We start from the raw sequence: 13,379 nt of genomic DNA on the forward strand, positions 1-13,379 counted from the left end.
GCAAACTAGAATATACCAGAACTTTTGCAAGAGCAAGTAATTTCTTTATTGAAAGCAAAATGAGATCTAAGCTAAAATGAAGAGAAATGCCTTGATTCCACTCAATGGGAAAGTTTCTGAAAACTTTAGATTAGGAACAGTTGATGTGCTGGTTTTTACTACATGTATGTAACTTCAAGTCTTTTAAAATGTCTCTCTCCTGAAGTGTTGAACCAGATGCATCTTTCTCACAAGATTCACTGGAACCAATTCCACCCCTTAAATAATTATTCAGCTTTACATTATTATATTCAGTGTTCTTTCCATTAATTAGGTATTTATCATATCTTCTTCTAGAAATGCAGCTGCAGACTAGGAATTTGGTTGGAAACTCAGTTGTTTCAATATCTTGTATATATAAATATCAGATTTCTAATGAAATTAAAGAAAATTATGAAAAAAAAAAGATTTCCCCCATTTCCTTTTTAATTCTTATTTTATGGATCTTCTTGCTTTTCTTCTCTGGTGGCCCTTTCCAATCCTTGTTGAGTGATAAAAACTTGTTCCTTATCTATAGTTAATTAAGCTTCTTATCCACTTCCATTAATTTAGGATATGACTTTTATGACTATGTCAGGTATACATTTTATTGTGGTATATGTTGTGACTCATTGATCTAAACCTAATTTCTGTCATGCTGTTTTTGAGATTTCTTAGTATCACCAAATAAATAAGTCTTTTAACTCAGTAAATGACTCTTTATTCCAATATTTAGCATCCTTAAGTTTACCAGACACTATGTTATTATGTTCAATTGCTTTTGGACTTTCTATACCTGATATTTTTCATGATCAACTTTTATATTTTTTAATCAAGTACCAAATAATTTTTGTGGTGTTGCAATGTACCATGACTTCCCATTTCTTTTTATTATTTCCCTTGATATTCTTGTTTTTGTATCTTTTGTTCCTTTTGTTCCTCCAGATGAATTTTTATTACAATTTTGACTAGTTCTTTAAAAGTTTGAATAGCCTGGCATTAAATCTAATGTAATATTATTGTATATTGAAAAATGGGGTGATTTAAGAAAAACCAGGAAAGAAGACTTGTGTAAACTGATAGAGGGTGAAAAAAGTAAAGTGAAAGACTTATGCAATGAACAACAATATTGTAAAGAAAAAGATGTAAGGTTTAAATACTAACCAAACCAATGGCTAGCCATAATTCCAGAGGAAAGCTGATAAAGCATGCATTCATTTAATGTCTGTGTATATCCTGGTAAGTTTACTCCCCGAAATTATCTATATTCTATTATAATTACAGATGGAATTTCTTTCCTACCCAGTCCTACCTATTCTATTAGTAATTAGTATTGGTAATGTAGTTTTATATTCTGCTAGTTTGTTGAAGCTGTCCTTTCAATTTTTAAGAAAAAATCTACAACTTTCTTCATAAAAATTAAATCACTAAGGAAGAATATCTCTGCTTAATAAAACACAAAACATGTTTTTCTATTTTATTTTTTTTATTTTGAATCTTAACACCAAAAAAGAGAGCATTTCCATATAGAGCAGAACATAAAATGTGAATTCTATATTAAACCTTGAATCTTTATATTTTTCTTTAAAAGTACTTAATATATTCTGCAGATTATTTTTAAAACTATGCTAGTTATCAGCAATTCTCTTCTGCTTTCTTCTGTACATCATTTTTAAAATTACCTTCTTTTTTCCTATTTTGTCACAATAAAGAATAATTTTGTTTCCTCTGCCTATGCTTATTTTCACCATTTCTTTGTTATTGCTATAGCTAGCTTTCCTTAGCTAGTAGGCATAATTGCTTTACCTTTGATCTTAATGAAAAATATTCTATCTTTTCTCTATTAAATATAATGTTTTCTCTTGGGTTGAAATATAAATTATTCACTATCTTAAAGAGTTCCATTAATTTTTATGTTTCTAGAATTTTTAATAGAAGTGGATGATACTTTGTTAAAAGACGTTCCAATAGCATAATCATATAGGGTTTTTTATTCTTATATTATCATGATTTATTACAATTATAGTCTTCCTTGTGTTGAACCAAACTTTATTCCTATATCAAGTCACTTGGGCAGCTAGGTAGCACAGTGGATAGAGTGCTGGACATAGAAGAAGCCTCATCTTCCTGAGTTCAAATCTGGCTTTGGACACTCACTAGCTGGTGAGACCCTGAGCAGGTCAATTAACCCTTTTTGCCTCAGTTTCCTTATCTGTAAAATGAGCTGGAGAAGGAAATGGCAAACCACTCTAGTATTCTTGCTATGAAAACCCCAAATGGGATCAGTAAGAGATGGACATGACTAAAAATGACTGAACAACAGCACTCACAAATCTGCTGGTTTTGTTTTTTTTTTTTTTTTTTTTTTTTTTGATCTGGGACCCAGAACTGACTATTGCCTTATAAAATATAAAGTAGTCTGTCCATCAGTCTCTTCCACTTGGGCCTCATGATGACCCTGCAAGCCCCATATATTTGCAGTACATAAAATTTAGTAAAAGTGAAGCCTTTTGCAGGCACCAAGAGATGGTCAGAACAAATAACTATTGAGCTTTTGGAATTCCAAGTTTCTCACACCATCTACTCATTCCTCTTTTGAGAGGCAGTTTCTTGCCTTTCAATAAGCTGTAGTTGTTAATGAACAGATAATCTTTGTCCATATTTACCAATTTTGAGCACAGTGATGCAAGTTGTCCCTCTAACAAGATGGGTAGAGCCCAGGAGGCTCCTATTGTTAAATAGAATTAGTACATAAAAAATCATGCTTGCACGGGCCTTGTCAGTCAAAAACAAATCTAGAACTGAAAAAAAAATTAGAAAGAAGCTTATTAAGTCATCTGGCAAAAGGGAAAGCCAAATTAGGTAGCCAGCTGCCTTGAACCTCTATGTTATTTAGGGTCTAAGTTTGGGAATAAAGGAAGTCAGGAAAATTAAACTGATTGGGCCTTACATTTGATCAGAGGGGTACTTTCAAACAAGGGGCACAATCTCTACGCAAAAGCAAGACATGCTGACTGTTAGACCTGGAAGGTTTCTGGAGTCAGTACATCCTGTACGTCCTAAGTTAAGTAATAAACAAGTCTGGTCTAGACAAGTCTGGCCTTTCCCTGTGCTGGCTGAGATTCAAAAATGCAATAAGGTTTTCCCTACAGACCTTCCAGTGTTGGTGCCCTTACATACAGGTAGTGATTATGCCAGATTCTAAAAAAAAAAACCCTGCTTCCTCCACTGGCCCAGTGGATCTTTACCTATGAGAATATAGGACCATATGCTACAAGAGAGAACTACTCAATTATTTATTAACAACTAGAAAATACCCTAGGGCATAGAGGTCCTAGAAAGTCCTTCAAGTTCAATTTGTATTTACTTAGAATGAAGGGGACCCCCTAACTTACTTGCATTTGTTGTTGTTTTAATAATTCAGATTCTGTATTCATAAATCTGAAATATCTGTTACGTAAACTCAAATACATACATTCTAACACTGACACATAATATACCTACAAATAACATTTACACATAATATATAAGCAATATAGTAGAGATGATATAACCATATATATAAAGACATACAATTAAAGTCTACCAATATTTATTAAATGTCTAATTATACAAAGCACTGCATTAAATGATAAGAATACAAAGACAAAAACTAAACAGGTCTGACTTCATTAATTTATATTCTATTGGGTTTATGCAACTTGCCGAGAAGTAAATACAAAGCATTAACCATTGAGGGATCAAGATGGAATTCATGAAGAATGCCACAAATAAATAACAAAATATTAAAATATAAACACTCAAAAAGTAGACTAGATTGGTGTATGATGATTAATATGGCCTATGATCATATTACTCAAATTAGCCTCTCTGGGCCTTAATTTCCCTATCCATAAAATGAGAACTAGGAATAGATGGTTTCCAAATTCCCTTTTATGACTAAAATTTTCTGCTTTTATGATTTTAAAAATTCGTGGTCTATAACTAGAAAATATAATGGGTAAATATGTTGTTGGGAGGTCTTAAGTGAGAGAGAAAGATTAGATGGGTAAGAGAGTGTGAGTGGGCCAGACAAAGAGTGGTCAGTGATGTAACCGCAGGATTCTATTACAATTTTAATACTGGACCTAGCATTTCAATTTAGTGGAGGTATAGATTATAGAACCAAGGTCCAAAATCCCCCTTCTGCCTTAATTGGCTGGAATGCACAGATAAATGTCAAGTCAGCTTGAATATGTTGGCAAAGAACTTTTATTGATTTAGAGAATTTGCTTTTCCTTGTGCTTCCTATTTCCCAGGGAGGAAACGATCTTTTCCCTTTTAGCTTTATTGGTAGTAATCTCTTAATTCCAGGTATGATTTCTCACACCCATAGGCAGACTCCCTACACTTCCTCTATCAGACACCCCATCTTTCCACATTTACATCACTCTTTCTCACTACAGAAAAATTTGATGGTTTGTCTCATATATTTCTCCACCCAGTTTTCATGTACACACACCCCTAAATATAATAAAACCCTATAATTTGAGAGGAACTTAAGATTTTTATATAATACATAAAGCTAGTTCAAACCAACAAGATTGCATAGAATAGGAATAGAGAAATATTTTTATAATGCAGAATTCTTGCTTTCCTTTTTTTAGTAGAGGTGTTACTAAGATCTTTATCATTTTCAGGAACAAAAAGAGCTTTGATTCCCAGGAGATCTCTATCTTCCAACTTTTGCTTTTAACCTAGATTTAAGGTTCCCATAGTTATAAATCAAACTCAGAGCTGGAAGGGACTTTAATCTAGTTCAGTATCCCACATGTTATAATGTTGATGAGGAAACTCATACTCAAAAGGTCATTTGAGTTATCCATTGTCACAGAGGTAGTATGTCCATTCAGTAAAATCTCTCTTACACTGAATGGTTTTCTAAAATTTCCCTGAATTATCAGGGGCCTCCTAATAATTTTTCTTCCTTAGTAACATTGAATGAAAGAAATCAGAATAGTTTCAAAACCATTTTATTCTTTTTAAACCAACTTTGTTGTTTATATTACTTGTTTAAAATTTGTTTTTTTATTCTGAACAAGAAATAAAATGAGCATTTCTATAACATAAAGAATAGAAAAAAGAGGATTGCATATGAAAATGCATATTGCAGTTTGCAAAACTGCACAACACAACTGCAAGCTGTGTACAACTTGCTTTTCCTTTTAAATACATAATAAAGTTATCAGATACCAGTTCTTTCTCTAGACACAGATAGTATTTTTCTTCATAGGTCCTTTGTAGTTAATTTTTGTATCCATAATAGTAAAATGAGTTTTATTTGCCCAAAGTTATTCTTTTAAAAAATCTTTTTAATTTTATTTTAACTTAATATTTTTATTTTATCCCAATTACATTTAAAACAATTTTTACATTTAGTTTCAAAATTTTGAGCTCTGAATTCTCTCCCTTATCCTCACCCCCAACCTCCATTAAGAAAGTATATGTGAAATTATTCAAAATATTTGCATAAATGTCATGTTGTGAAAACAAAAGATAGGTCTCTTCCCCTAAAAAAATCCTCAAGAAAAATTAAGTATGAAAGAGACAGAAGGAGCCGGGGAGTGGGGGCGGGGGGGAGGAAGGGGGGAGGGAGGGATGGAGAGAGAGAGAGAGAGAGAGAGAGAGAGAGAGAGAGAGAGAGAGAGAGAAAGAGAGAGATAATACTTTAATTTATATTCAGACACAATCAGTTCAGTTCTTTCTGTGGGTATGGATAGCATTTTTCATCATAAGCTGTTCAAAGTAGTCATGGATCACTGAATTGCTGCAAATAGCAAAGTCATTCATAGCTGATCATCCCAGAACATTGCTATTACTTTGTACACAGTACATTTCACTTTCCTAGAGTTCATGGAGGACTTTCTAGGTTTTTCTGAGAACATCCTGCTCATTCTTTCCCATAAAACAATAATATTCCAAGACAATCACATACCACAAGGCATTCTACAATTGATGGCATTATTTTTCACCCTGAGAAAAGAGCTGCTATAAATATTTTTGTAGGTATACATCCATTTCCTTTTGTGAATTGTTTTTTGGGATTCATATCTAGTAGTGGTATTGTTAGGTCAAAGGATATAGATATTTTTATGGTCCTTTGGGCATAATTTATTTCTTTTGATCATTTATCAATTGGTGCATGGGTCTAATGTTTTATATAAATTTGGATCAGTTTCCTTTATATTTGAGAAATAAGGCCTTATCTTATTTCTTTGAAACAAGTTTCAAATTCTTTTTACAATTACTATTACTAATTGTATTTCCCCCCATTTATTCTATTCTCTCTCTCCTTTCACTCTGTTCTTCAAAAGTGTTTTGCTACTCAGCACTCTCTCCCCCAATATGCTCTCTCTTCTATTACCTTCCCTCCTTTCTACTTTCATGTAAAGATAAGATAGATTTCTATATCCATATTGAGTGTGCATGTTATTTCCTCCCAAAGTTATTCCTAAAACAATATTGATGTTACTACATATCATGACTTCTTAAACTTTTTTCACTCATAACTCCTTTTTGCCAGAGAAATTTTTATATGACTCCAGATATAGGGAAATTAAATAAGTATACAAATCAAATATTTATTGATTATTTATTATAATTTTGTGACCTCCACATTCAATTATCTACAGTTTAAGAAGCTCTGCTGTATATGACATTCTCTTGGTTCTGTTTATTTTGCTCTTTTCAGATTTTTCTAAAATCATTAAGTTCATTTCTTATAGCATAGTAATAGAGCATTTTATGATCATAATGTATACCACAACTTGTTCAGCCATTCTTCCTTTAACAGGCATTCCCCCAATTTCCAGCTCTTTGTCACACAAAGAGGGTTGCTATGAATATTTTAGAATATATAGGTTCTTCTTTTTTCCTAATCATCTTGGGAAACAGACTCAGTAATAGTATTGATGGTCAAAGGAGATAGTCAGTTTAATATCTCTTTTGGCATAATTCCAGATTGTCTTCCCAAATGGTTGAATCACTTAATAGTTCCACCAAAAATGAATTAGGATCCCAGTTTTTCCACATTACCACAACATTTGTTGTTTTCTCTTTCTATTATTTTAGCTAATCTGATAGGTGTAAAATAATATCTTAAGGTTGTTTTAATTTACAATTCTCAAATCAATAATGACTTGGGCCATTTTTTCATATGATTATAATTTTTTTGAATTCTTCGTTGGAAAATTGCTTGTTCATATTCTTTGACAATTTATCAATTGGGAAATGATTCAAATTTTCACAAATTTGACAAAGTTTTGGACACATATTTGAGATAGTTAACCTTTATCTGAAAAACTGTTCTTTAAAAACTTATCCCAGTTGTCTGCTTTCCTTCTGATCTTCGCTACATGGTTTTATTTGTACAAAACCCTTTTAATTTTAGTGTAATCAAAATTGTCCATTTTATACCTAACTTTACTCTCTATCTCTTGTTTATTCCTATATTAATTGTCCATCCATAAGTCTGATAAAAAGTTCCATGTTCTTCAAATTTTCTTGGAATATTTCTCTTTATATCTGATCATACATTCATTTTAATCTTTTATTTTGGCAAAGGTATAAGATAATGATCTCTGACCAGATTCTGTCAGACTGCTTTCCAACTTCCCCAACAATTTTTAGCAAATAATGAATTCTTATCTTCAAAACTTAAATCTTTACATATGTCAAACACAAGATTATTATAATCATGTGTGTTATAATTTATATGCCTACTCTGTTCCACTGATCTATCTTTTTTTAATTTCTTAGCTAGTTCCAAATAGTTTTAATAACTGTTACCTTATAATATAGTTTAAGATTTGGTACTGCTAAACTTTCTTCCTTTAAATTTTTTCATTGATCTCTTTGATATTCTTGATCTTTTACTCTTCTGAATGAATTTTTATTAAATTTTTCTCAATTATTTTCTAATAGCTTAATTGATATGATTTTGAGAATATATGTGTACATACATATGTTGATTTAGATAAAACAATCATTTTTATTATATTGGCCCTGCTTACCCATGGATAATATTTCTCCAATTTTTAAAACCTAATTTTATTATATGAGTTTTTAAAAATAATTTTGTTAATATAATTCCTAGATTTGTTTTGGCAGATGTACACATAGGTATTTTATACTATCTTGAGTTATTTAAAATGAGGTATTTGTTACTATCTTTTCTTGAAGGATTTTGTTGGTGATATATAAGAATGTTAATGATCTATGTGGGTTTACTTTATATCCCACTACTTTGTGAAATTTATTGTTCCTACAAATTTTTATAGTTCAATTTTTAGGATTTTCCAACTATAACATCATATTGTCACAAAAAAAAATGATACTTTTATTACCAAATTGTTCATTCTGATTCCTTCAATTTCTTTTTCTGTTATTACTATTTCTAAGATTTTCAATACAGTATTAAATAATACTGACAACAATAGGCATCTTTGTTTCACAACTGATCTTACTGGGAGGGTTTCTGTTTTATCTGCATTAAAAATAATGCTTATGGATGGTTTTAGGTAAATGCTTTTTTTTTTAATCAATTTAAGGAAAAATCCATTTATGCTTACAAGTGTTTTTAGTAAAAATGAGGGTTGTATTTTATCAAAAGCTTTTCTGCATCTATTGATGTAATCATGTGATTTTTGTTGCCTTTATTATTAATGTAATTCAATTATATTAATAGTTTTCTTTATGCTAAACAATCCCTACATTCTTGGTATAAATCTCACTTGCTCACAATATAGAATTTTTGTAACATATTGTTGTAATCTCTTAGCTAGAATTTTATTCAGAATTTTTGCATCCATATCTTTTAATTAAATTAATCAATAATTTTCTTTCTTTGTTTTTACTTTTCCTGATGTAGGCATCAATATCATATTTATTTTACAAAAGTAGTTTAGTAAGATCCCTTCTTTGTCTATTATTCAAAATTATTTAATGTTGGAATTAATTAATCTTTAAATATTTAATACAATTCTCTTGTAAATCCAATTGATCCTTGTGCTCTTAAGACAAAAAGGTCATTTGTGGCCTTTTCAGTATATATATATTTAGTATATAGTTCAGTAATATATTCACTTTATTTTTTTAATACTAGTGATCTGATTTTTCTCTCTTTTAAAAATCATACTAATTGTCAAGAAACTGGAAACTGAGTGGATGCCCATCAGTTGGAGAATGGCTGAATAAGTTATGGTATATGAATGTTATGGAATATTATTGTTCTGTAAGAAATGACTAGCAGGATGATTTCAGAGAGGCCTGGAGAAACTTACATAAACTGAAGCTGAGTGAAATGAGCAGAACCAGGAGATGATCAATTCTGATGGACATGGCTCTTTTCAACAATGAAATGATTCAGGCCAGTTCCAATGATCTTGTGATGAAAAGAGCCATCTACATCCAGAGACTGTGGGAACTGAGTTTGAATCACAAAATAGCATTTTCACTCTTTTTGTTGTTGTTTGCTTGCATTTTATTTTCTTTCTAATTTTTTTTCCTTTTTGATTTGATTTTTCTTGTGCAGCAAGGTAATTGTATAAGGATGTATGGATATATTGAATTTAACATATATTTTTACCATGTTTAACATATATTGAATTACTTGCCATCTAGGGAAGGGCGTGGAGGGAAGGGAAAGAAAAATTGGAACACAAGGTTTTACAAAGGTTAATGTTGAAAAATATCTATACATATGTTTTGAAAATAAAAGGCTTTAATAAAAAAATTACAAATCATACTAACCAACCAATTTATCCACCTTATTGGTTTTTTTTTTTCATATAACCAACTCACTTTTACTTTTATTTATTTATTCAATGGTCTTCTTACATTCAATTTTATTAACCTTACCTTTAATTTTTAGGATTTCCAACTTACTGTTTAATTGGGGATTTATACCTTATTCTTTTTCTACTTTTTAAAAAATTGTATATCCAGTTCATGGGTCTGCTCTTTCTTTGTTTTATGCATGTAAGCATTTAGAGATATACATTTTCCTCTGACTATTGCTTTGCTATATCCCATTAGTTATGATATGTTGTCTCACTATTACCATTCTCTTTCATGAAATTATTGATTGTTTCTATGATTTGTTCTTTTGCCTATTCATTCTTTAAGATTTGGTTATTTGGTCTTTAATTAGTTTATAATTCTATGTTTCAGTGTACCCTTATTAAAGATGATTTTATTGTACTATTATTTAAGAAGGATGCATTTAATATTTCTGCTTTTGACCATAATATTTTTATACCTTGATGCAGTCAGTCTTTGTAAAGGTACTATATACTGCTGCGAAAAAGGTTTATTTCCTAAAGTAAAATTAAGATGGTGGAGAAAAGACAGGAACTCATCTGAGCTTTTTTCCAACCCTTCCAAATACCTTTAAATTATAGCTCAGAACAAATTCTAGAGCAGCAAAATCCGCAAAAAGATGGGATGAAACAATTTTCCAGCCCACGACAATTTAGAAAGTTGACAGAAAAGGTCTGTTGCACCAGCGTGAAAGTGGAGCACAGTCCACCATAGACCAAATGCAGACTGAGCCCCAGGAAACCAGGAGAAGGCATTAGGGACAACTGCATCAGTGATAGCTGCTTCCAGAATTCACAGCCAACAGACTATAAAAGGATCAGAAAACTGATCAGGAGGAGATTGCAGGGGGTCCCTTTGCTGGCAATGGGAACATAACTTCTTGAACTGACCATACTTGGATCTGGATAGCAGTTCTGAGTCTCGTCCCAGGACAAGGAGGAGCACTAGCATACCAGAGGTTGCAGCCTCAGTAGAGAAGGGATCTTTAGGACAATTCCAGGGTGAAAAATGGTTGCTCACAGATCAGTGCACAGTACCAGAGAGTAGGAAATACACATCTCTCTAGGTCATACTAACTTTGAAAAATCAAAATTTACACTTCCCCAGAATTACCTCTATAAAGTACTGCACACACACACACACACACACACACACACACACACACAACCTGAAGCTTGGAACAATGTCCTGTTTATTCCAGAAATAAAACCCCACTTCACCATAGAGATAAAAGTCAAGAATTAGACTGGGAAATGAGCAGACAACATAAAAAATATCCTGACTATAGAAAGTTATCATGGTGAAAGGGAAAAACAAAATAGACACTCAAAAAAAGAAAACAAAGTCAAGACTTCTGTATCCAAAACCACAAAATGAAGTGTGAATCAGTCCTGGGCCATAGAAGAACTAAAAAAAAAAAAAAGGATTTTAAAAATCAACTAAGAAATGTACAGGAAAAATTGGGGGAAAGAAATGATAGTGATGCAATAAAATCATGAAAAAAGTCAACAGTTCAGTAAAAGAGGCAAAGAAAAATACTGATGAAAACAAGACCTAAAAACCCTTAATAGCAAATGGTAAAAAATAGGCACAAAAATCCAATGAGGAGAAGAATGTTTTGAAAAGTAGAATTGGTCACAAAGGAAAGAATAGTTTAAAATTCATTGAAAATAACTCTTTAAAAAGTAGAATTGGCTAAATGAAAAAGGAGGTACCAAAGCTCATTGAAGAAAATAATTCCTTAAAAATTGGAATTGGGCAAGTGGAAGCTAATAACTCTATGAGACATCAGGAATTAATCAAACAAAATCAAAAGAATGAGAAAGTAAAAAATGTAAAATATCTTGGAAAAACAAGAACCTAGGAAACTAGATCCTGGAGAGATAATTTAAGAATTATTGAACTATCTGAAAGTCATGATCAAAAAGAATGTAGACATATTTCTCAAGATATTATCAAGGAAACCTGTCCCAATATTCTAGAATGAAGGGTAAAATAGAAATTAAAAGGTGATCACTGATCACCTGCTGAAAGAGATCCCAAAATGAAAACTCCCAAGAACATTATAGCCAAATTCCAGGTTAAAGAGAAAATATTTTAAGGAGCCAGAAACAATTCAAATAATGGGAATCCACAGTCAAGATAACATAAAATTTTGCAGTTTCTACATCCGTTGAATTACCATCTGTATGCTGATGATTCTTAGATCTAATCATCCTCTCTGTCTCAACCTCTTTGCTGATCACCACTCTTGTATTTCCATTTTTTTTCCCATTCAGAATTATACTTAGTTTTTCTGGGTAAGTTATTTTGTTACTAATCCCAGCTATTTTGGTCTTTGAAATATGTTCTAAGACCCACAGACTTGTAGTGTAGAAACTACTAGGTTTTGTGTAATCCTGATTGCAGCTCCACAGTTTTAAAATTATTTATGTTTCTTGTTGTTTGTAATAGTTTCTCCTTTACCTGGGAGCTTTGAAATTTTTCCATGATAATCCTACAAATGAGCTTGCTTTTAGGTGGTGATCAGTGGACTTTTTTTCTATTTCTACTTCAGCCTCTTGTTCTAGAACTTCAAAGCAATTGATGGGAATTCATGAGATCACCAAGTAAAAATACAGAACATTTCATGATAATTTCTGGTGATGTCATCATATTTATTTCCATTTGATGGGTGTAATATCCTTATTGATCTTATGATTACTGCTGGTAACTAATAGATATTAATCCACTGATGAACTTTTTGTGGCTTTTGAGAATAGTCATTTATGCTGAGTATTATTGCACTAGTCTCATACGATCTCATACTGGCTACTTTGTTATTGCTCTTTGCTATCAGCTTCTAGGTTTTATCCCTTTAGGATCAAGTGCTGGTCCTCTCGGCTATGGTCTGGCATAGTAGAGTAGCTAGAAAAACCTCTTCCTAGTAAGAACAGGTCATTAGTTCTTTAATCATGGTCATCATTTACAGATAACAAAAGTAAAAAACGGAGTCCATAGACTAAGATTGCCTTCCACTCCAGTAGAAAAGTAGAGAAAGCAACACTATTTCAGAAAATTATCTGTTGTACTTAGACATTCCTTATATTTTCTCTATATTATGAATTAAATAAATTTTTATATATTACATATATAAAAATATATAAATTAAATTAATGTGAGCCAGTAATAAAACTAAAGATGCAAGGTTCACCCAACTAGTCTATATTCGAACCTTTATCATGTGTATCTCTTAGAAGAAAAAATATCTTACTTTGGTACCTTTGACCAATACAAAACAAAAACAAAAATACTGTTTCTCTACACTAATAAAATGTAAAGAAATAGTTGAGATGAGTGATTCCATTGTAGAAATTACTTTTTCTTTCTAAATATGAGTTTCCTCATATTTAAAATAAAGAATTATACTATTTTTTCACCTTCTTGTATTTTTTCCTCCTCCAACACTCTCTCCAGCTTATTTCAGGTTTATCCTTGGTCTCATAACTATATAAGCAAATATT

This window comes from Antechinus flavipes, chromosome 5 (assembly GCF_016432865.1).
Source record: "Antechinus flavipes isolate AdamAnt ecotype Samford, QLD, Australia chromosome 5, AdamAnt_v2, whole genome shotgun sequence".
NCBI classification, from domain to species: Eukaryota; Metazoa; Chordata; class Mammalia; order Dasyuromorphia; family Dasyuridae; genus Antechinus; species Antechinus flavipes.